This window comes from Lytechinus variegatus, chromosome 3, assembly GCF_018143015.1.
Source record: "Lytechinus variegatus isolate NC3 chromosome 3, Lvar_3.0, whole genome shotgun sequence".
NCBI lineage: Eukaryota > Metazoa > Echinodermata > Echinoidea > Temnopleuroida > Toxopneustidae > Lytechinus > Lytechinus variegatus.
Genome location: NC_054742.1, coordinates 59,995,214 through 60,016,677, shown reverse-complemented (window position 1 = coordinate 60,016,677; position 21,464 = coordinate 59,995,214). Strand labels below are relative to the sequence as shown.

The window sequence follows — 21,464 nt, the reverse complement described above, 5'->3', positions numbered from 1 at the left end:
CATAAATCATTGTTACAGTAGAGAAAAAAAAGAAACACAGCAAATAACTAATTACGTATTGAGAGAAAGACAAGGAGAACCCCTGAAAAAGCAAGGCTTGTAAGGCTAGGGTCTCCTTTGTTTCAAGTACATGACTAAATAGTATTCAGTGTGTAAATGTGATATCCTTAAAAATACAAAAGAAACAAAACAACTAAAAAAAGCAACAACAATAAAAAAAAAAAGACAAACTAAAACTAATCAATGACAAAAAACACATTGCTTGAATGTACAATTATGAAGTCTAATAAACTAACAACAATATGATATAATTAAGGGATATATGATGGAAGAAGAAATAAGTATGGATAACATGGCATGAAAAAAAAGAGGAAGATCGTATGTATAAATACTAATAGTAAGTTAAAAAAACAAAACATGACAAAGGTAAAAGATACACAAGAACAGAATACAAAAGGAAAAAAAAACATGGGCTGACCCTCTGCAGAAGAATCCAGTTAGATAAGATACAAGATAAATATTGATATATCATAACAGTTTCACTCTCTCTCTCTCTGGAAAAAGATGTATGACAAAAGTCAGCACACAGAGCCACGTGATCTTAGCAAATTAAATGGAATAGGAACAACAAATGATATCTATTTCTGTCATCTTTTGATACAATTAAAAGGCAGGAAGGGTGAATATAATTAGAAAGGTCTGTACTTGATTGTGGACCCTCCAATGCCTCTCAATGATGGCCTCTTAATATCTCCTCCAAACCAAGCATTGCCATTATCTTAATGTATAGGTATTTTTTAATACTAATTTGATATCAAAGGTAGCAGCCCATGAAAAAAAATCTCTTATTGAGCAGACCTTCACCAAATGCAACAATCTCCAAGACGGGAGCGTTTGCCTAAATATAGCGCCAAGTTTGCAGACTTGAAGTAATTATATCAAAATGAGTCATATTTGTAAATAAAAGGTCAAAAGAGATGAGGAATTATGGGCTGTCACAGCAAATTGGCAATTCTTAGATACATCTCCTATAAGCTGGAGCATCTCTCTTGCATCTTAATCGGCCCACACCCGTGTATGCCTATAATTCTCCGATTAAGTATCAAGGAATGGTAGTTGACTTATGTCTTATTGTAGGGATTACCTTGTGATCACACAAGTGATGTAGGTTCAGCCTAATTTGTATAGGCTTACAGAATTGCATGCATAGTGATATAGTTTCTTTTGTACCTTGATTTTAGCAAATAAAATCAACTACGTGGAATTCATTAAGGAATTGATTATTTCAGATTTTATCCTTAATTTCTTTCCCCGGCCCCTTTTCAGATTTAGATTATGTATCAATCAATAAGTAAGGGTTTGAGGTATAAAGTGATAAAGACTATCATCAGTAATTATTATTCAGTACCAAAAATTTGGAAGTTATATTGTAAGTAGTTCCATAATGATTGATTACACTTGGGTAGCTGTTGTAATTTGTTTCAATTATTTGATTCTCTTTAAAGGTCAAGTCCACCCCAGAAAATGTTGATTTGAATAATAAGAGAAAAACCAAACTAGCATAACGCTGAAAATTTCATCAAAATCGGATGTATATAAGAAAGTTATGACATTTTGAAGTTTCCCTTATTTTTCACAAAACAGTGATATGCGCAATTCAGTGACATGCAAATGATACAGTCGATGATGTCCCTCACTATTTCTTTTGTTTTTATTGCTTGAATAATACAATATTTCATTTTTACATATTTGAAGAAAGGACCAACTTGACTGAACCATACATATAGTATTAAACAATGCCAATTCCACATAATCAGGGAGGAATTAATTGTTGTTTCACTTGACAATGAGGAGATAATTTAAATATTTCATGTAATAACATACAAAATAAATAGTGAGTGGATGACGTCATCAGTCACCTCATTTGCATACCGACCATGATGTGCATATAACTGTTTTGTGAAATTTTCAGCTAAACTCAAACTTCCTGATTTTACATCCGATTTTGATGAGATTTTCAGTGTAATACTTGTTGGATTTTTCTCCTTTTATTCAAATCAACTTTTTGTTGGGGGTAGACTTGTCCAATAACATTCTTAGACTTATTTTGAATATTTGATTTGAAAATTTAAAATCTATTAAGAGTAAAGTTCTCTAGTGATGACATTCAAGTTCTTCTATTTTTGGTGTGGAGTAGAAAAAGGAAGAAAAATATGACATTGTTTATGAATTGCGATATGACCCTTAAAGTTTGTACTGTATAAAAAGTAAATTAGAGCTTTATTCATGTATTTAAAAGAGCTTTATATTTATATTTACATTTGAAGCAGATTAACATCTATTTTTTCATGCTATTCTATTTTATCCATAATTTGTATAAAAAAGAAAAGTAAGGTGCATCTCAATTTTTTTCTAAAAAATTGAAACTGTTTGACTTTATTAAATGGTACAAAAATTGAGATGAGACATAAGCGGGAAATAAAGTAAACCTGGATTTTTAAAAAAATCCTAAATTGTAAGAAAGTCCAAATTGTCTGAAGCAGCATCCTGTGTATTGGCATTACCAGAAGAAAACAACTACAACAAAGTAATCATAGATAGAATCATCTATAATATCCCTTTCATTTTAGCAGCTGTCCAATCTGAAAATAATCCCTTGTTGGTATCCCCCTTTGTGGTGATTGCCCATTTTCTAACCCCCTTTCTCTTTTTTTTCTCCTTCACAGGGGAATATCCTGGGGTGGAGTCCTGGCTTCTCAGTCTGTATGGATACAGCGCGGGAGAGACAGCCACGCTGGAGCCCAGAGTTTCCTCCGCTTTTTCCGCCTCGCACCCATTAGTGAGTGTCAGTTATTAATCGTGACGGCGCTCGTTTACTTTGACTCATAACCAATCCCGTTTTAATGAGGATTCGAGAGTCAAAATATAGCAAAATAGAGATGGGGAGAAAAAAAAGCAATATTTGATTTATCTCCAGTTTATTTGACAAATTCTCTTGGTCATTGATCTTGTGTCTTCATCAAGATTTCATGTCTCTTTTTTTCTATTAGGTCAAAATGATTCTCACTTTACAGAAGATGGTTTTAATTGTCCTGGTTGTTGACTTGAGTTTTAGTATCTCCTTTTGCTGACTTCATACATGACTTCTGTATTGTTAGTTCATTAAAGTGTCTTTCTTTTTAAAGATATTGGTTCTTTCACATTATATTCAAGAGCACTTCAAGTCCTTCCCATCTATATTAACCCTTAAACTGCCAGAGATTTATGGCTCCATGAGATTTGTGTGCGCTGATGGTGTGCATGGGTTACTTTGACATGTCATAGGTTCAGCCTATTTGATTTGAATCAGTTTCAATCTCTCATGACTTTCACTTCCCGTGTTATTTTGCACTTTCATTGATTGTTTTCGGGTGAAACTGTATTAATTATAAGCTAAAGGTCTTTATTCCATTGTGCAACTTCCCCAGTTCTTTTCAGCAGAAAGCCACAAAATCTCTTTTAAGCTTTGCATAAAATGAAAATGATTAATAAAGGATTCATGTATGGTAAGCAACTGGTTTAAATGTGATGCTTATTTGAAAGATGGAGTAGATTTTGGAGCCATGTTGTCTAGCAAATTTCATGCTGTTGAAAAATCATAGGAAACAGCTTGCCAAAGGTAGTGATGTTCTCTTTCTCTCTCTTCCTTCCAATCTCTCTCTCTCCCTCCCCCCCCACCCACACACACACTCTCCTTTCTTTCTTTCTTTGTTTGTTTGTTTGTTTCTTTCTTTCACTTTCTCTCATTATCTTTCTTTATTTTCCCAATCTCTCTCACCATTTTGTCTTTTCCTTTTCCTTTCTTTACTTGCTTCCAGTAAACCTCTTTAATTCTTAATTTAGCTTTAATAAATTTTGTCCCACAGTTTTGACTTTGTGAGAAGAGTGAAATTATAGTTATCTTGAAACATTCCTCATCTTTATTGAAAATTATTTACCATGGTTATTAAAAGTATGAGACTTCCAGACTGGTATTTTCAAACTTTAAATTATACATGTATCATAATCTCTTAAAAATCTAAATATCTTGCAATAACTTGAAGTCTAATTCCCTTTCTATTCCTCATTGTTTTTGTTGAAATCCTTCTGCATCCATTTTTGTACTCATATCATCTTACTCTGATTCTGTATTTTCTGAGTACCAGTTTACATCCTGTTTTTCATTCCTAATCTATTGGAACGATTCATTCTGTAAGGATCACACCTTGCATTAATTACCTCCAAATGCAGCTGGTCTCCTAACAGCTAATTGGTATGAATGATTCACATACAAAGTAAGAGGGAACTTCATTTTATCCTGAATATATTTGGGCTACTTGCTTATAACGACTCCTCTGTGTCTATCTACTTGTTTTTCTGTCTCTCTTTGACTGTATGTTCAGTTAACAAATTTTTTATCCAAGAAAAACCTTTTTTGTCAGTACTTTTGCATCGACGCAAGAGGGTCATTTAGTCAGACTACGCCTAATGAATATTCATGGACCATGAAACTTTAGGATATGATTTCCAACCCATCGATCAGCGCGATTGGTGTGGCTCTATCAGTAAGCCAATCCTGTGGTAGAGTTCATGGATGCAGATTCGAGTCTGGCCTAGGACTATTTTTTAAATAATTTTTTCAAATTAAAAATTGAGGCAAGACACTGAAAAGATACAAGTCCAAGATTTGAAATCTGATTCAAAGCCTCCCAAACAGCCTATTATATGGTCATTCCCAATGCCCTCTCATGTCAGGTGCACTAGTTCTGACCAAAAAAATTGTGTCTGGTGCACTAAATTTTGTGTGAGAGACAGGTATTTTTATTTAAAGGTAAGAGATAGTTTTTGAAGCAAACAATTATTTCATGAGGAAGTCTTTTAAATCAAGGATAATTGTCAAAATATTATCATACATCTAGATCTGGTACATTAATGTAAACTTATCTTTGTGAAATCATGAAATCTTAGCTCAAAATCAATAATTCTGATGATCACTAACACAGAAAAGCATATGTGGGACGGTGTATTAATATTGCTTCGAAAAATACCCGACATTTGAAGAATTCTATGCTTATTTTGCTCATTTCTCAGCAATTATGCATTTTCTTCAAGAGCTATTTGGCACATATTTTTTATTTATACATACAAATGCTTTGGTGGTAATTTCATTGGATTCTGTTCAAAGCCATTTTGAGATCATTACCACAACTAGTTTTTATCTTTAATCCTCAAATATTTACCTGAAAAGGTAGGTATGAATATGTCTCATATCTTAATAATTTGGCAAAGTTGTCATTGAGAGAGGTGAAAATTAGAAAAGTGCATAGAAAGATAAGAGAAGCATATGAGAAGATGATTAAATTGTCATTATTGAAAGGTATATATAAATATATTTGGGTTGACCTAGTAAATCAGAATGCTAGCCAACACCTCAATTATTAATAGCATGGCAAAAGGAAATATCATTGATTAAAACAACATGGAGGGATTAGATGAAATACAGCAGTTCTGGCATTTCTATGATTGACTCATCATTGCATGGCACCGCTTGGAAAGGTTAGCATTAGTCTGATATATACAAATGCATTAGACAATGAATAGCATTAGTAATAACTTCCCATTATGTACTTATCATTTCTGAATTGGATATTTATGTTTGCTTCAAACAATAGGCCTTTGTATTCTACATTGTTAGGCCAATTGAAATTGATTGCTTAGTGATTTGATTAAAAATATTGTTTGATATTTGTTCATTGTGTTACCTCTCTTCATTCTTGATGAGTCCTCATGGATTTAGTTTGTATTTTTTTTTCTTAGGTCTCCCAGTTTCTCTGAAATGATATTAAAAATTTCCCTTTTAAATCACATCAAGGTAACCTACCAAAGAAATCATATACTAATCTACCTCTTCTTGCATTTTTAAAACATAGTTTTCTTCTATCTATAGAAATAGAGTAGGTTTTAGAGAAAAAAAGTGCTCTTTAAGATATTGCATAAATAAGATGTTTGGAAAGCAAGTACATGTCATTTTTTTTTAAATCTGCATTTTTATTATTTTAGAGGGAAGAATGTACCCACCCATGATTTCAACAAACTCAGGAGTGGTGCAACTTGGTGGGGGGGGGTAAGTTGTGCATATTATTTTCAAGAAGTGCAAAAAGAAAAAAAATAAAGAAGGAGGAAGAAATAAAAAGAGATTTTGGGTTTGCACAAGGGGGGGGGGTGGTTGCGCCTATTATTTTTCAAGAAGTGAAAAAAAGGTAAAAGAGAATAAAGAAGAAGGAAAACAAAAGAAGATTTTGGGTGAGCATACCTCTACATTTCCATTGATGAAAATGAATTAGGTCATCTCAAGGGCATCCTGCCCCTCCCTCCACCCCCCCCCATGAAGTACCCCAGTGCTGTCCCTGAACAATTACTGTTATGTAATATAATATCATTAAATGTTTTTATATTAATGACGACAATTATCACCTGTCCAGTGACAGATTTTTTGGCGTTATTTTAAGACCCATAATTTTGATGTAATTTTTTGAGATACCATTTAACAGTTATTCATAGTAAATAACAGATTTGTCTTGATTTTTTTTTTCAGAAAAGCAATTATATCTTTGCTGACATTCATCCAGCGTATTTTGTTTTGTCATTCACCATTCATTTCTTTATCTTATTATTATTTTTTTTTTTTGGGGGGGGGTTACAAATGAGATGTGTTGATCAGGTATTAAACAGCAGTTCTCATCTTATTCTATGATTACTGAGTCATATGGCTGTTTTTTTTTTAATTTGAGGTCACCCTTTTCGGGGCGTTTACATTGATGAAGAGATCAGGTTTGATCACAGTATACATGGCATTGTGAGCTGATTTCCCCCTAAATTTATCCTGTGGTTTTCTTGAAGGTTTGCCTTGCCTCATGTTGAGTTAGCTCAAACTGCTGCCATGGTCCAATATGGCCAAAACTTGCATTAGACTAAATTGTGATGTAAAGATGGTCCTTATAAACTCCTTTGTTTCCATGTGAATTAAGTACCTCACATAAACACTTTTTACAACGATCATGTCACTTTCATGCTACAAATCAATGTATTTTGGGTAGAGCTTACGTTATTTCGGAGTTTTTGGTCTTTCAAGAAGAAAAAAAATGGCCTGTTGCAGAAAGAGTTGCGTTTAAACGCAAGTCAAAAAATGAAACGCAAGTATCAAACGCAAGTCCCAAACGCGCGCTGTTGATTGGTTGAAAATCAAGTTGCGCATGATTTTAAGAGTTGCGATCGATTGCAACTCTCTCTGCAACGGGCCCCTGGTCATTTGCTCCTGCAGCATTTGCTCCTATCCTGATATCTCACAGGACATAGGGTTAGGATTGTAATAGGGTTTTTGGTACATAGTCATCTGAAGATGAGGATTAGGGTTTATTTAGTTTTTAAGGTTCGGTTTTATTGCCGCCAAACCAAATGTCATGGAAACCTAGCATACAGGTGGTGGGGGGGGTCTACAAGCCAAGAAGCAACGGGATAAAAAGAAAGGGTGAAGTCTGATTTTATTTGTTGAATTTTATGTCAAAAATCTATCACAAAATGAAAAAGTTAAATATACTTGCTTACTTGCTTTGCTCATTCAATAATTTTGACCAAAATTTTGACAAAACAAACAAACAAGAGATTCTATACGCCATTGGTCTTGATTGTATCTCATAAAGAACGTGTCATTCATGGTTTCATTTATTTAGAACTTGTCGAGATTTCCTGTGCCGTATTATGGTGTCGGCTTTCACAGGGCACTCCTAGATAAGTCTCTCAAAGATTCACTTTGCCTTATCTGAAATGTTCCAGAATAGAGCTAGAACTCGGGCAGAAATAAGACATAAAAGGCAGGGAAAAAGTGAGTAATGAACTCGCTCACCTAGTGCATTAAGCATCGGTTTCAACTCGTCTCCATTTCCTGTGATGTGTGTGTTCTCTATGTTTCAGGCCAAGAAGATAGAGATACAAACGTAAGAAATGTTTAGATTCTGTGAGAGAGAATTCTGGCGCGCTTTGTGACAAGCTGCTTAATACCCATCATGCACCACACCCTGTGTTATCCTTCCTGAGTCTCTAAGCACCCCGGCTTGGTCATGTGACCTGAAGTGTTGCGGCTGACTCTCTCAAAGGGATGGTTGTCGGATACCTTTGTGACGAGGTAAAGCAAAATTCATTATTAACAATTATCATGGAGTGAATGACAGAAATGAAAGTGTCATGTAGGAGTTCATTCAAATTTTAAGGGCTTGCAGTCTATTTTGGAGTTATTTTGCCTTTTTGCATAATAAAGTTAGTTTCTTTTACAGCCTGTTTTCTTGTACAAGCTTAGTTCCTGATTCTCCTGAAGATGATCTTAATGAAAGGTCGAAAATTTGAACAGATTCCAAGAACATGACTCCACTCACTTACTCAGAGTTGTATTTCTGTAATTTTAAGGTAAACCAAGGTTTATTGGTACCTGCGGTAAGAAGTATCCTTCTTTATTTATAGGAAATATTGAGCTTTTTTTAGCTTTTTGAAATCCAAACGTTGTTCTATAGCTAAAAATTGTGATTATTTCCACATGTTGCTGGTTTTGTGTGCAATCATAATGAGAAATTCATTAAAAGGTATTAATTGATTCAAGCAAAGACAGGAAATGCCTTAATCCTACTCAGTCACTGGCATTTCTATCTTACACAATCTTCTTAAAAGTATACATAATATTCTGTTAAACCTTGGTGATATTCATTTGTGTTTTCTATGATTCAAATAATTTGAGCTAACAAATTGATACAGAATATTATTTTTTTTAATTGAAAGAAAAGAATGTATATTTTAATCTGATTTTTATGGTAGGTGCATCATATGCAACAATTGCTAAAGAAAAATGAAATAACAAAACAAAACAACACAGAGAATAATTAAGAAATAAAAAAAGTAAGGATAAACTGGTTTATGTAATGAAACAACCAATTATTGTTAAAATTCAGCTGAAAAAATTGAATTGTAGTTTTTTTCTCTGAAATAAACAACCTGTTAATAATGACCGTTGATATTCCAAAAATTAAGTCATGAAACCTACTTGTTAGAATCATGGGATTTTGTGAAATCAGTCCACATAGAGCAATTGATAAATGAATCATGTCACTGTTGCTTACTGCATTTTAATTTGTCATTGGTATCATTTATAATTTACATTAAGAATCCCAGCTATTAATGAAAATTATCATAGGTTCATGTAGCACTTTTTGCCAGAGTATACAAAGCACAACTATTATTATCACAGCTATAGCTAGTGCTAATACTTTATTAGCTGCACTCACTGCAATCAAGGAATTATTCCTACTGGTTACTTATTCACCTCACCTGGGTCAAGTGCAGTGCAAAGTGAATAAATTTCTTGCTGAAGCTATTCCACAGCCACATTTACATTTGTAGAGGTGTTGTGGCTCAGTAGATAAGTCTCTGGACTTGGAACCACAAGATCCGGGGTTTGAATCTCGTCGCAGCACTCCCATCCTTTGGCAAGTCATTTATCTTGTTTGCCACTCTCCATCCAGGTGAAGTTAATGGGTAGGTACCCAGTAGGAAGAAATTCCTTGAATGTTTAAGCGGCCAATAAGAGTAGCCGAGCTAAAGCCGGGGTAATAGTATGCAGTGCTTAGAAACATTATATTAAGCACTATTTTGCAATTTATTATTATTTGTTTCACTTGGTAAATTAGAAACCTTTATGTTCTCACATCAAATGCCCTGTACAGACCGCAGATAAGTTATATAGACTATGTTGTTTCCGATGTAAAATGTTAATTGGATACTTTGATATCGGACCCTGAATCTGCCTGTGTCTTTACCACGGAAACTGGTTTATAATCATATTATTACTAGGAAGTAACATTACAACCAATAAAGGAAGCGTTGGTATAGGTCCAGTGAGTGACGGCATTAACCTGTAAAAGTTTCCACTAGAAATGATTTTTAAAAATCATAATAAGAGGGAAATGTATACAATGAAACCTGTGTAGACCACCAAAGGGAGACAAGAAATGTGGTCTTTATGTGCAGGCGGTCTTTATGAAAAGGTTTTCGCTATACATTTTCAAATATTGAAAACTAATGAAGGGAAACCATACAATTAGTCTTCATAGACAGGTAGTCCAACCTGTGTAGCTAGGTTTGACTGTCGATTGTGCATTGATTTATTGATGTTATTAAGGAGATTCTTCTATTCTGCTTGTCACTTTAATTCATTATTTTTTTTCTCTTTTCTCCATTTTTATGCTATATATACATTCATTTGTCTGTCATTCAGTTAAAAATGTAAGGTATCCCAGAATACTGACGTAGGCTGACTTAATCAGTTAACATGTATTGTCCTATTTATGTTGAAGGTAGCAATTGGCAAAAGTGATATTTTCTGTGATATAGGAGAATGAGTCTTTGATTTTTACTAATGTTAGAATGAATGTTTATGTATAGGAATTTGACCAAAAATGATAACAAAATGCACAAAATAAGAACATGTTGATAAATAAGAATTAACGGGTATATCACTTGCTTACGTTTGTCAAAATATGGCAAAATAGACAAAATGTATCTTTTAGGACATGTCAGTACCTAAAATTGAAGATGCATATTAAGGGAACTCATTTTGTAATGAAAAAGACTTGGCTGATGGGGACAAGATTAGCGAAAATAATTGGTTAGATTAATCATATTTGCATCAGCTCCTTCTCTGTAACGAGGTGTGATGTTAAGATTTGCAGAAAGTGCCACCCAAGATCTCGGATACTGTTGTCTTTGCCTCTCTGCATCCTGCCCAGCCCTGCACCTGTAAGCTGTGTCTCGATGCAGGCAGGCGGGCGGGCAGGGGACATGTAACCCCGGTATGTTAGCACAGGTAATGGCCAACATTTCCTGAGCTATAAAACATGCTAATTGAGCTATTAACTATCACCACCTTAACTATAATTAATGTCAGGCATTGATTCCTGATTCAACGGAGAAGTGAAGCATCACATACTTCATTTTGTTAGGAACAATCGACTCTGTCTTTTAATTTTTTTTCATTTAAATGTAAAGTTTCTCAGGAAAAGTAGGGAACATGAAGCTTTGTAGAAACAGAAAATCTATGTTTTTATTGCATCATTTTGTAAACCATATATATAAGAGCCATTAGAATGTTCAAGTATTTTGAACTGATTTAATTATGAAACGGGGATAATTCAAATTTTTGTTTCAGATATGTTGCTATTTTAACAGTATGTGTGATGATTTCAGACAACATAGCAACAACTGTTCTTTTTGAGTATCATTGTTTGAATTTAATAACAATGGTTGTTGGAGTATAGTATTCCATTTAATGGATCCAGTATTTATAAATAAATGACAGCTGTTTTACTTTTCTATTTAAGATGACTGTAGCTGCCCACTTTGTCACTCAGTTTAAGTAGTGTTAGCATACTCAATCTTGGGGCTACTGAATTGGGAAACCCTGTTTGATAATGGTAATCATATTTACAGATTTAGGACAGCAACATCCAAAATGAAGGTATCGATTTGGGTTGCATTAATGCTGTGTTCACGTAGTGGATTATGCAAAAAATTTATCCACACTGGACACCTAGCTCTACTTCGAGTGAGTGATTGAGTGAGTGTTCACAGTGTGTTTATATAGTGGACTATGTAAATACAGTGTGTTCACATAGTGGCCTAAGTAAATACAGTGTGTTCACATGGTGGACTAAGTAAAGATGCGATTCACGCTATGGAAATCTACAGTGTGTTCACATAGTGGCTTATGTAAATGCAGTGTGTTCACATAGTGGACTATGTAAAGGTGTGATTCACACTGTAGAAGCCTACAGTGTGTTCACATAATGGCCTATGTAAATGCAGTGTGTTGACATAGTGGACTATGTAAAGATATGATTCGCACTGGAAACCTACAGTGTGTTCACATAGTGGCTTATGTAAATGCAGTGTGTTCACAAAGTGGACTATGTAAAGATGTGATTCACACTGTGGAAACCTAAAGTGTGTTCACATAGTGGCTTATGTGAATACAGTATGTTTACATAATGGACTTTGAAAATACATAATTCACACTGGACACCTACAGGGTGAATGTTCAAAGTGAGTTCTCCTAATGGCCTATAATGACAATGTACATAATTTACACTGTGGACACCTCTACAGTGTGAGTATTTACAGTATGTTCACATAGAGAAATATGCTGTTGAATCTAGTTGACTTTATAAAAATGTGATTGACAGTGTTTAAATGCTCAAATGTAACAGTGTAAATATAACCCTTCTGTGGTCACCCTTCACAGTGTGTTCACATACTGGACTATGTGCAGATACAATTTACAATGATAGATGTGTGCATTGAAAACATGTGAAGATGGTTTCATAGGGTTTCACATTATGGATGCCTCCACAGTGTGAGTGTTCACAGTATGGTCAGGTAGTGGTCTCTTTGGATATATGACTCAAAGTTTTATAGATTTGAGTATTTTAATAGTGTGACGAGGATTTCACCTTGTGTGCCACACTGTGGAGCACTATCATATTCCCAATCACACTCTCATTACCCCTCTCCACCAACCCAAAATCTTTCCATACGCAACATCCAAATCAACATAAGATCGCGATCCTTCCTGTTCACTAGACGCACCTCATTATTTAATTATCAAGAACAGTAAAATGTAAGTAGAAATCATGAATGATAGCTGATATAATGATTACAGTTTTCATTGCCAAAAACCAGGTGTCTTGACTTTTATCGTGAGAGCGAGTGAAATGGAGTTGGGGTCTTTGACACCGGTTTCTTTTAGTACCTTTGTAGTTGAAGATTTAGAAGTCGATTGGTCTAAAGGAAACCGGGTTACCACGGTTGCTTGACAGACTTCTTTCGAATGTCCATTCATTAGGGAATTTTATAAACAATTCATATCACCAAAATATTAAGTTGAATTTTCCCAGACCTGCAATGTTCCAGTGATTGTAATTGATCTGACATGATAACTGTTCATGCTACTCTCAAATTTGATTTTTTTTTTTTGCTTGCTAATAAAGGAAGACAAATTGAATTCCAAAGACTTAAACAAATTAGAATAGTGATGAAATAATTACATTAACAAGTTATTAACAGTATCAACAGTGTACCTATTTATTGAATGAAAATATGACTTCTATACATGTGGAAGAAAGAACCATCTTCAACACTTTTTTTCATAGGTAGGGTATATACTTGATGAAAGCAGAAGTGAAAATATTGATTTATAAAGAGGAACCATTGATGTTATATAAGAACATCTTGGCTACACTACCCACTCACCTTCCTTGTTTTTGAAAACAAAATTAAATAACCATTTCTTCCTCTTTGAAGTCACTATGTACTTCTAGTCTTCTATCGGTATGTTTCTCTTTTCTTTTTCAAAACTTCCCCCTCTTGAAATCTTTTTTCTCTCTCTCTTTACACTTACAGGTGCCCAGACACGTCTGGTGTGGCGTGTCACACGGAGAGCGTGATTGCAGGAAATGTTTGATGTCGTTTGCGTGAGCTCACCGATTTTTCAGCCAAATTGACCTGTTTCCTGGAATCAGAGATTCCCATCACCTGTGTCGGTTTTCCTTCCCCCTTCTCTCACTTTATTCATATCTTCGTTTTTGATCCAATCCTGAAGAAGGTAAACCGCTTTTCTCTCCTTTTCCATCTTTCTTCCCTTAAACGGGTGTGGTTTTTTTTTTGAAAGGGCTCCCTCAGGGGTTGGTGATGAGTGTGTAATGAATAACCCCCAAGAGGTGACTTCCCCTTTTGTAAATGATTTACGATTCTCTACGGTTATCCTTTTCCTCCCTATGCCCAGTTGGATGTATCACGAAAGTGTCAAGTTTACAGCAGGAATGTCATGGTTTTTGGAACAAAATAATTGAAAGCAGAAAATGAAGTAGTCATCAAATATCTCATGCACTGCCTAATTATGAACAGCTCTGAAATCACTCATTTCATAGGAATACATGGTAGTATTGTAGTCACTCTTAAAACAGTCTAAACCAGGAGCCCTTATTTTATTGATGTGATATGTGAACTGCACCACTATCAAACATGCAAAGCACAGAAAGCAAGGAAAATCATAATAGCTTGAGGTGTGTGTGTGGGGGGGGTCAAGGGGTCAGAGCCTCCCCCCCAAAAAAAAAACCCATGAAGCTCTTAATTATGAACCCTTTTGATTAAAAAAATATATATATATAAATTGAAAACAATTTATGATTGGGAATTGGATATTTTTATTTATTTATTCGTTTTCAAATAAAATGGATTGCACACTCAAATCATTATGTAGCTTAAGATTAAAATAAGCAAGGCCACAGATTTGTTTTTACATTTTTCAGTTGTTATTGAGTAAAAAGGAGGGAGAGGTATAGAGCCAAGTCACAATAAAGGTAATTTTGACATTTCTTGTTATGACATGTGCTGTCGTATTTTTCAGTAAATATTCATCAATATACCTTCAGTAATTTGACGGGATTTCAACATTTGGGCTACCTTTCCCTCCGATCGAAATATGATGGATGTCACCTGTTGGAATGGTTGACAACCCGGTGCCAAAGCGTATGACGAGGACTATGCAAACCAAAGACCTGCATCGTCAGTCTGCGGACAGGTGGAGACCATTTCTCACCAAATTACCCGTCAACTAATCACTATAAATAGGCATATCAACACCGAATCAAGTGAAAAAGAGATGACACCTGGATAACAAGTTACAATATCCTGTCAATATGAATGCTTTGGCGCATCATAACTGGCATTTAACCCGCAGCTGTCGTGAGGGGGAGCTGCACCTAGCCCCGCTCGCTTATTGCTCGGCTCTCAGGTACACCTGTGTCAGAAATGCATAATCGTTTCATCGGTGAACCCTGACAGGAGTCTCTATCATGCGGGTGAATATGACAAGGGATTTAAGTGCAGCATTCTTTTTCCAGCAATTTGGAGAGTCCATTGCTAAACATTTCCCCCATGAATTAAAGTTTGAAAAGATAAATAGAGTTTGGTTGTGGGAAGGTATATAAGGTATTGTTTTAACAGAGATAGCTCTTTGTTGATCGAAGGAGTCAGTCTGCATGATTCTTCTCATCAATATGTAAGAGCACAGAATAGGCGTGTGTCTTCACCAGAATAAAGTGGTTCCTCAAGCACGCTTCAATATAGTTTGGCTCAAGCAAGCTTCAATTTACATTGTATCTTTATGGAGCTACATTTTCATAAAAATGAAGTCAAAAGCAAAGAGCTCAAGCCCGGTGCATGCACCTCGGCATGATTCTTGTGCTGCATGCCCATGTATGTTTCATTTATGAGATCAGGCTTAACTTTGGTCTGGTGAAGACTTCCAACTAAAAAGCAAGCTAATTGCAGTTTTGCTGGCTTTACCGGAAATATGTCCAACTTTATTGTTTTGGGCAGACATTTTGAGCAAAATAGTGGGCTAGAGCGCAGAATAAGACTAGAAATATTGGGCTAGAAGCACTCACTTTTAGCACTGATTTGGTTTTGATGTAGAAGTCCCCATGAAGTGAGGTATAAACTAGTGATTGTCTTTCGATTAATACTACAGATGCTGTTTGAATTTATTAAAAGGGCAGCAAATGAAGTGACAAAACTTTTCCTGATTAGATCAGAGCTACTCGAGAACAATGAATGTCTTATCTCGTTGGTAACCAATTAAGGTTCCCTTTGTGTCTAAAAACAGTAGGATCAGGAAGGCGAGGAGACTCTGTGAGGTTGAGGCGAGACAAACCCGAAGGCTCCTTCTGGATGCTTTGCTTTTTGAAGGGGAAATCATGGTGACGAGACCAGAAATTTGGTTGTCTACAGGTTTGAGACAGAATTTCTGCCAAAAAATCTTCACCAGTTGGGTCTCTCAGGTCCAAACAGCAATTGAGCGGTTGATGGATTTTGACACATTACTCCCAACGAAAAGAAAAAGAAGAACTGCCGAAAATACACAGAATCATTCAGGAGTACTCCTCCTTTTTTCCTGTTTTCCGTTTTGTCCTCATCATGAGAATTGGGGGAATAAGTAATAGAAGTGTTCCGATTCGGAAAACGTATTTGACAGTTGGGGCGCTGCATCTGTCACAAGAGCATTTAGGGGAAAGAAGAACAGGGAATTAACTCCAGAGATGGAGTAGGGGAGGGGCTCAGGTCTAGCCGCCGGTTAAGGAATCGAGGAAAGGAAGTTTGGGAATGTGATTATGGAGAGAAGGAACTACCTCGGGTCAATATTATAAGTTTGTTTTGACAATAGCATCATTAAATTGCAATGCAAATGCGTTCTCATGATTCATCCCCTCAAAATTATTGGCAGATTAACCTTCCCTTTTTTTCTTCTTAAAGACACCCTACATTAAGTCTGCAGGCACAGATCCTGCTTGAAACTTTCATGAAGATGTAGGTCTTCACACAAGTCTAGCTCATATCTAAAACTGCTTGAGCGAGTGGGCCTTCTGTTCTCGAATCATTTGAGGCAGCGCATTCAGACCTCTTTACCCGAGTAAAGGGTTTTTACAACAGACTCCTCTACAGTGATGGTGCTTTAAGAAGTTTCCAATGCTATCAAAGACATGCTTTATTTTTATCGGTTAAGTCCACCCCAATAACATATTCTTTTGAATATGTAGAAGAAAATCAAACAAGAATAACTCTTAAATTTCATCAAAATTGAACATACGAGAAAGAAGTTATGACATTTATAAAGTATTATTTATTTTTCACTAAACAAGACTGGTGGAATGAAAATAAGAGCAAATGATATCACACTCTTGAATAGTTATTTTTTTCATTTCATCTAAAAGTTCATGTTTATTTTGTAGATTTGATATTGAAGAAGCTTTTGATTGAATCATAATAGGTTACCATGGTAATAACCTATATGATTTAACTTGTTCAAGTTGTCAAACCATGTTTAAATATCCAAGGGTATAAAAAACAAAACATGAGTAATTAGTAAACTTAAGTTCCCTCATAATTAAAGGAAAACTAAAAGGCTGTAACTTATGTTACTTCTAATTTTGATGAAATTTTCTGAAATTCGCTTGTCACTTTCAGGGTGATACCAACAACAATATGAATATTACTTGAAATAATAGGCAACATTTATATTGCACGTGATACTATGTATCTACAATATCCATATCACTGTTTTAGGCAAGGATTTGCCCTTTAAAGGGGAATGAAACCTTTGGAACAAATAGACTTGTGTAGAAACAGAAAAATCAAAGAATAAGAATAAAGAAAGTTTGAGAAAAATCGGACAAATAATGAGAAAGTTATGAGCATTTGAATATTGCAATCACTAATGCTATGGAGATCCTCCCATTGGCAATGCGACAAGGATGTGTGATGTCACTGATGAACAACTTTCCCTTTGGTGGGCTATAAAATACCCTCAAAATGTATCTTTTTGCTTTTTCTAATGATGATACAAACTCTTTATCCATGATGTATTCTTAAAAATATGTAATACATGCCCTCATGTAGAAAGAACACATGATCTATGGATAGATGCGATAAAAGAGGCAATTCAAGTGAAATATATACTAAAGTAATGGGGAGAGTTGTTCACAAGTGACATCACACATCTTTGTCGCATTGCCAATTTGCTATCTCCATAGCATTAGTGATCGCAATATTCAAATGCTCATAAATTTCTCATTATTTGTCCGATTTTTCTCTAACTTTTGTTGATCTGTTTCTTTGATTTTTCTGTTTTCACACAAGCTATCTTGTTCCAATGGTTTCATTCTCCTTTAATTCCTCGTCCTCCTCCTCGAGATAGATCCTGTTTAGGGCTTCCTCCTCTCTCCTCACATCCGCATTCCTCACTCCTTGAATTTGACTCTTTATTTTCTTTAAAACATTTATCATGGAGTCCCAATATCCAGATCTCTAAAATAATATGAAGGTTTCTTGTTATGTTCTGTTCACGTTGTATTTCCTTGTTTTGGCATAATTGAGTAAACGGAGTCAAACACTTTCCCCCATTTTATTTTGTTTGACACAACAGTGACAATGGGAGATGGGGAGGTGATTGGGGTTTTGAGATTAAGTTTTTTTGCAGGGAAGCATGCTTTATTTACATGATATTGTCTTTTTTAATATTTATAAACTGAATAAAATATTCCATGTGCATGGTTGAGGTCCATTACAAATAAGTGTTTTTTGCTGTGTTTCTCCATTTCTTGTTTAATCAAACTACATATCAAAACAAAAATTGTAAAAAAATAAATGTAGAGAATAGATCACATTACAAATTTGAAACTAAGATAATAATAGCAATAGGTTATAGATAAAATTCATATTATATATGTAAACAAGTATAAATTGTTAGAATGTAGGGGCCAGCTATCATTTGGTATATGATTGAGTGAATAGCAGCCAGGGGCAAAATGAATTATATACATTGCATGTGCCTTATTACCCCAGAAATTATATACAGTACATCTTTTGAGCATTATACTCAGATAAAATATCTTATAAGTAATTACTAGGTTTCCCTTTTTCTCTGCTTTAATAGCATTTTAATCATAAAATGCAGAGGTTTGAATGTATGAAACTTGTATCTTTTTTTTTCTGTCACCTATTGCGATTGCATTGCATAAATATGAAATATCTTCCAATTTATGCAAATTTCCCACATATTGATTGGAAGACAGAGAAAAAATAAAAGTTATAAAAAATGGATTTCATTTGCCATGTTTTGCCTAAATATTTTTTTTCAAATCCCATATGCCACCTTTAAGACCACAATGAAGAGCTCAAAAAAGGGAAAAAAAAACGTAAAATAATTCTGGTTTGAAACTTGAAGCATTTCCTTATCCAGGAAGGAGCAGAATTAGGAACCTGATCTCCCTCCGAGGATAGCAGAACAGAAATTATGATGAATTTGATCCAAAGTAAATGATGTGACATCTCTATCAGATCACCTTGGAACGGAGTAAAGCAGGGATTTCCTCAACTCTATGCCTCCTGCTACATTATCCACTTTTCTTGTCTCATTCCATCTTACTCAATTTCATTTTTTCCCTATTTCTGACATTTTACATTTATTTATTTTTTGTCCATAATGTGAAATAAAAAATCATAATCAACTAATGAATAATTACAAATGATTTTTAGTGTGAATGGTGCTAAAATCCTATTCAATTTTCCCATTTCGATTTTCGTAAACCTATTGCTTGTTTCAACCTGGCATGCAAGATTTGATAAATATGATTGTGAGTTCTTAGTAATATCATCTTGAAACCAATTTAAGAATATGATACTCTTTATTCTGTCTGATATTTTAGATAATTGTTTGGGGTTTTTTTTTTTTGGGGGGGGTTGGGCACCTATTATTTTTTAAAGGTAAATCATGGATCTACAGCTGTTTCCTATTATTTTGATCCATGCCTTGATAAGTTCCATTAAACTTACTGTTATAGTAACTCTGCCATTCAATGGTAATTACCATGGTAGCAATGCTCAACAGCCAATCAGATTCAAGCACTCCATGGAAGTTACCATTGGATGGTAAAATTACTATAACTTTTATGCAATAGACCCTGGTGTGTGAATAGACTTTAAAAGTATGATGTTCCTCTAATGTAGCTGGAATGTTCTATCATACATATTTGAACAATCACTCGGTCTTTAAAGCTCAGGCAATTTCTTTCCTGCTAAAAGTTTGCAATTATGATTCCAGCAGTAGAATGGATTTGGAATCCTTAACAATTGTTCATTTGTTCATTTCCAAATCTAGCGTTAAATCCCAAAACCAAAATGCAAGCCCTTGGATTACATGCAAATTGGTAGATAATTTGCTTTCAAGTGCAACTTAACGTCTTGCAAGACCCCAGTACCCTTGATTTTGGAACCTGCGCTTGATTTGCGATTAAACATAATTTTCTTGCAAAACCCATGAAAGAGCAGGTGTATTTGTTTGTGTATATATAGAGTTTCAAACTTCCTTTAAAGTTCTTTGTATGGACTTTCATCAGTTCATTATCAAGCAACATCCAGGAACCATATCCTCGGGCTTGATGCCAAAGATATTATGTTTTCTACACCTTTTACTCCCACCTCTACACATATCCTTGTGTACAATTTCAACATTGAAGGTGGGGGAGCTTTCTTTGGCAGCTATATCACTTAAATCTCCTTTATATTTGAACTTTTGAATATTTGGATTCGATTTACGACAAAAATATGTATTTTGGAAGGGATGCTTAAAATAAAAAGTCTACCAGAAATATTTACTGTCATCCTACGTACAATGTTGATGCTTTTCTTTCACGAGCATGTATTCGTATGATTTAAAACGTGAAGTGTTTGTCTGCTTTGGCAGGTAAGTTGAAAACATTGTGAGGATCATCCAAAGTTAAAGGAGAATTAAAACCTCAGAAAGTATCAATATTTATGCTTCACAATATATATAACATGCCTCCAACAAAGGAAGATGAAACGTCCAAATTAGGTGGTAAATAGTTTGTGAGTTTTTAATTGGTTGTTGAAAAATGGAGTGGAAAGTGAAAAAGCCGAGTTTGTTTGCTGCAACTCCTGACTACATCACTTGCTGTCTGCTGTACTGCCTTTTTTTAATGAGAGGATAGTTATAAGCCTTTTAAGAAGTTCCATCCAAATCAGAAACAAAGTGAGAAAGTTATAGCAAGTTTGGAATGTCTCAATTCATGTTCTATTCTGATCCTCAAATTGGCAATATCGCTCTAAAATAGCGGGTTTTTGTTTGATCCCAGGAAAATATAAGATCAAGAGACTCTTGTCTTTCATCAACGATGTACAATAATATTATTGTTAGAAAATGTTTTCAAAATTTTAAAAAGAATTTTTTTTTTACTTATGATAATTTATTTTGCTCAGTATTAGTTCATCTTATCAATTATGTATTTTCAGTGGTCTGAACATGTAAAATGAGTCTGGCACTGAGCTGAGGCGGGAGGGTTGGATTGTGCTGAATCAATGATGAAATGGCTAAAAGCAGTGATTTGAAATAAATTATGAATGACAAAGATTGGGGCGGCAAGTGTGAATAAGTCCATTGTCAGGAGTAGATGATTGTAACAAATGGTGAGCTATCTTCAGCCCCTTGCAGTGCATCAGCCAATAAGAATTTCTTGCTGAAGTTAGCCGAAACATCTGTCTAAACAGAGGGGCCTCATAAGTTGATTATGTACAATAATGTCACACATTTTGTTCCATTCTCAACTATCAATGTTCTCTATAGATTTCTTCCTGTATGAGTTGGATCCTGTCTACAAGCCCCATAAATGATTGGAAATAATTTGTCATTCATCTTTTTCCCCTCCCAAGTTTTTGTTCCTGTCGCATTTTTAGTTTCTATTGTCATCTTGTATTTCTTTATTATCCCTGGCCTG

The 21,464-nt window shown here is 34.8% G+C and overlaps 1 long non-coding RNA gene across 1 annotated transcript in view; it reads left to right on the top strand.

Moving 5' to 3' along the window:
* Window positions 1-2,730: 2,730 nt before the first annotated feature.
* Window positions 2,731-21,464, top strand: part of LOC121411536 — a 30,390-nt gene continuing 11,656 nt past the window's right edge. The window contains exons 1-2 of the long non-coding RNA XR_005969484.1: window positions 2,731-2,839; window positions 13,516-13,717. This is a non-coding gene — a long non-coding RNA (uncharacterized LOC121411536). The remainder of the gene's footprint in view (window positions 2,840-13,515; window positions 13,718-21,464) is intronic.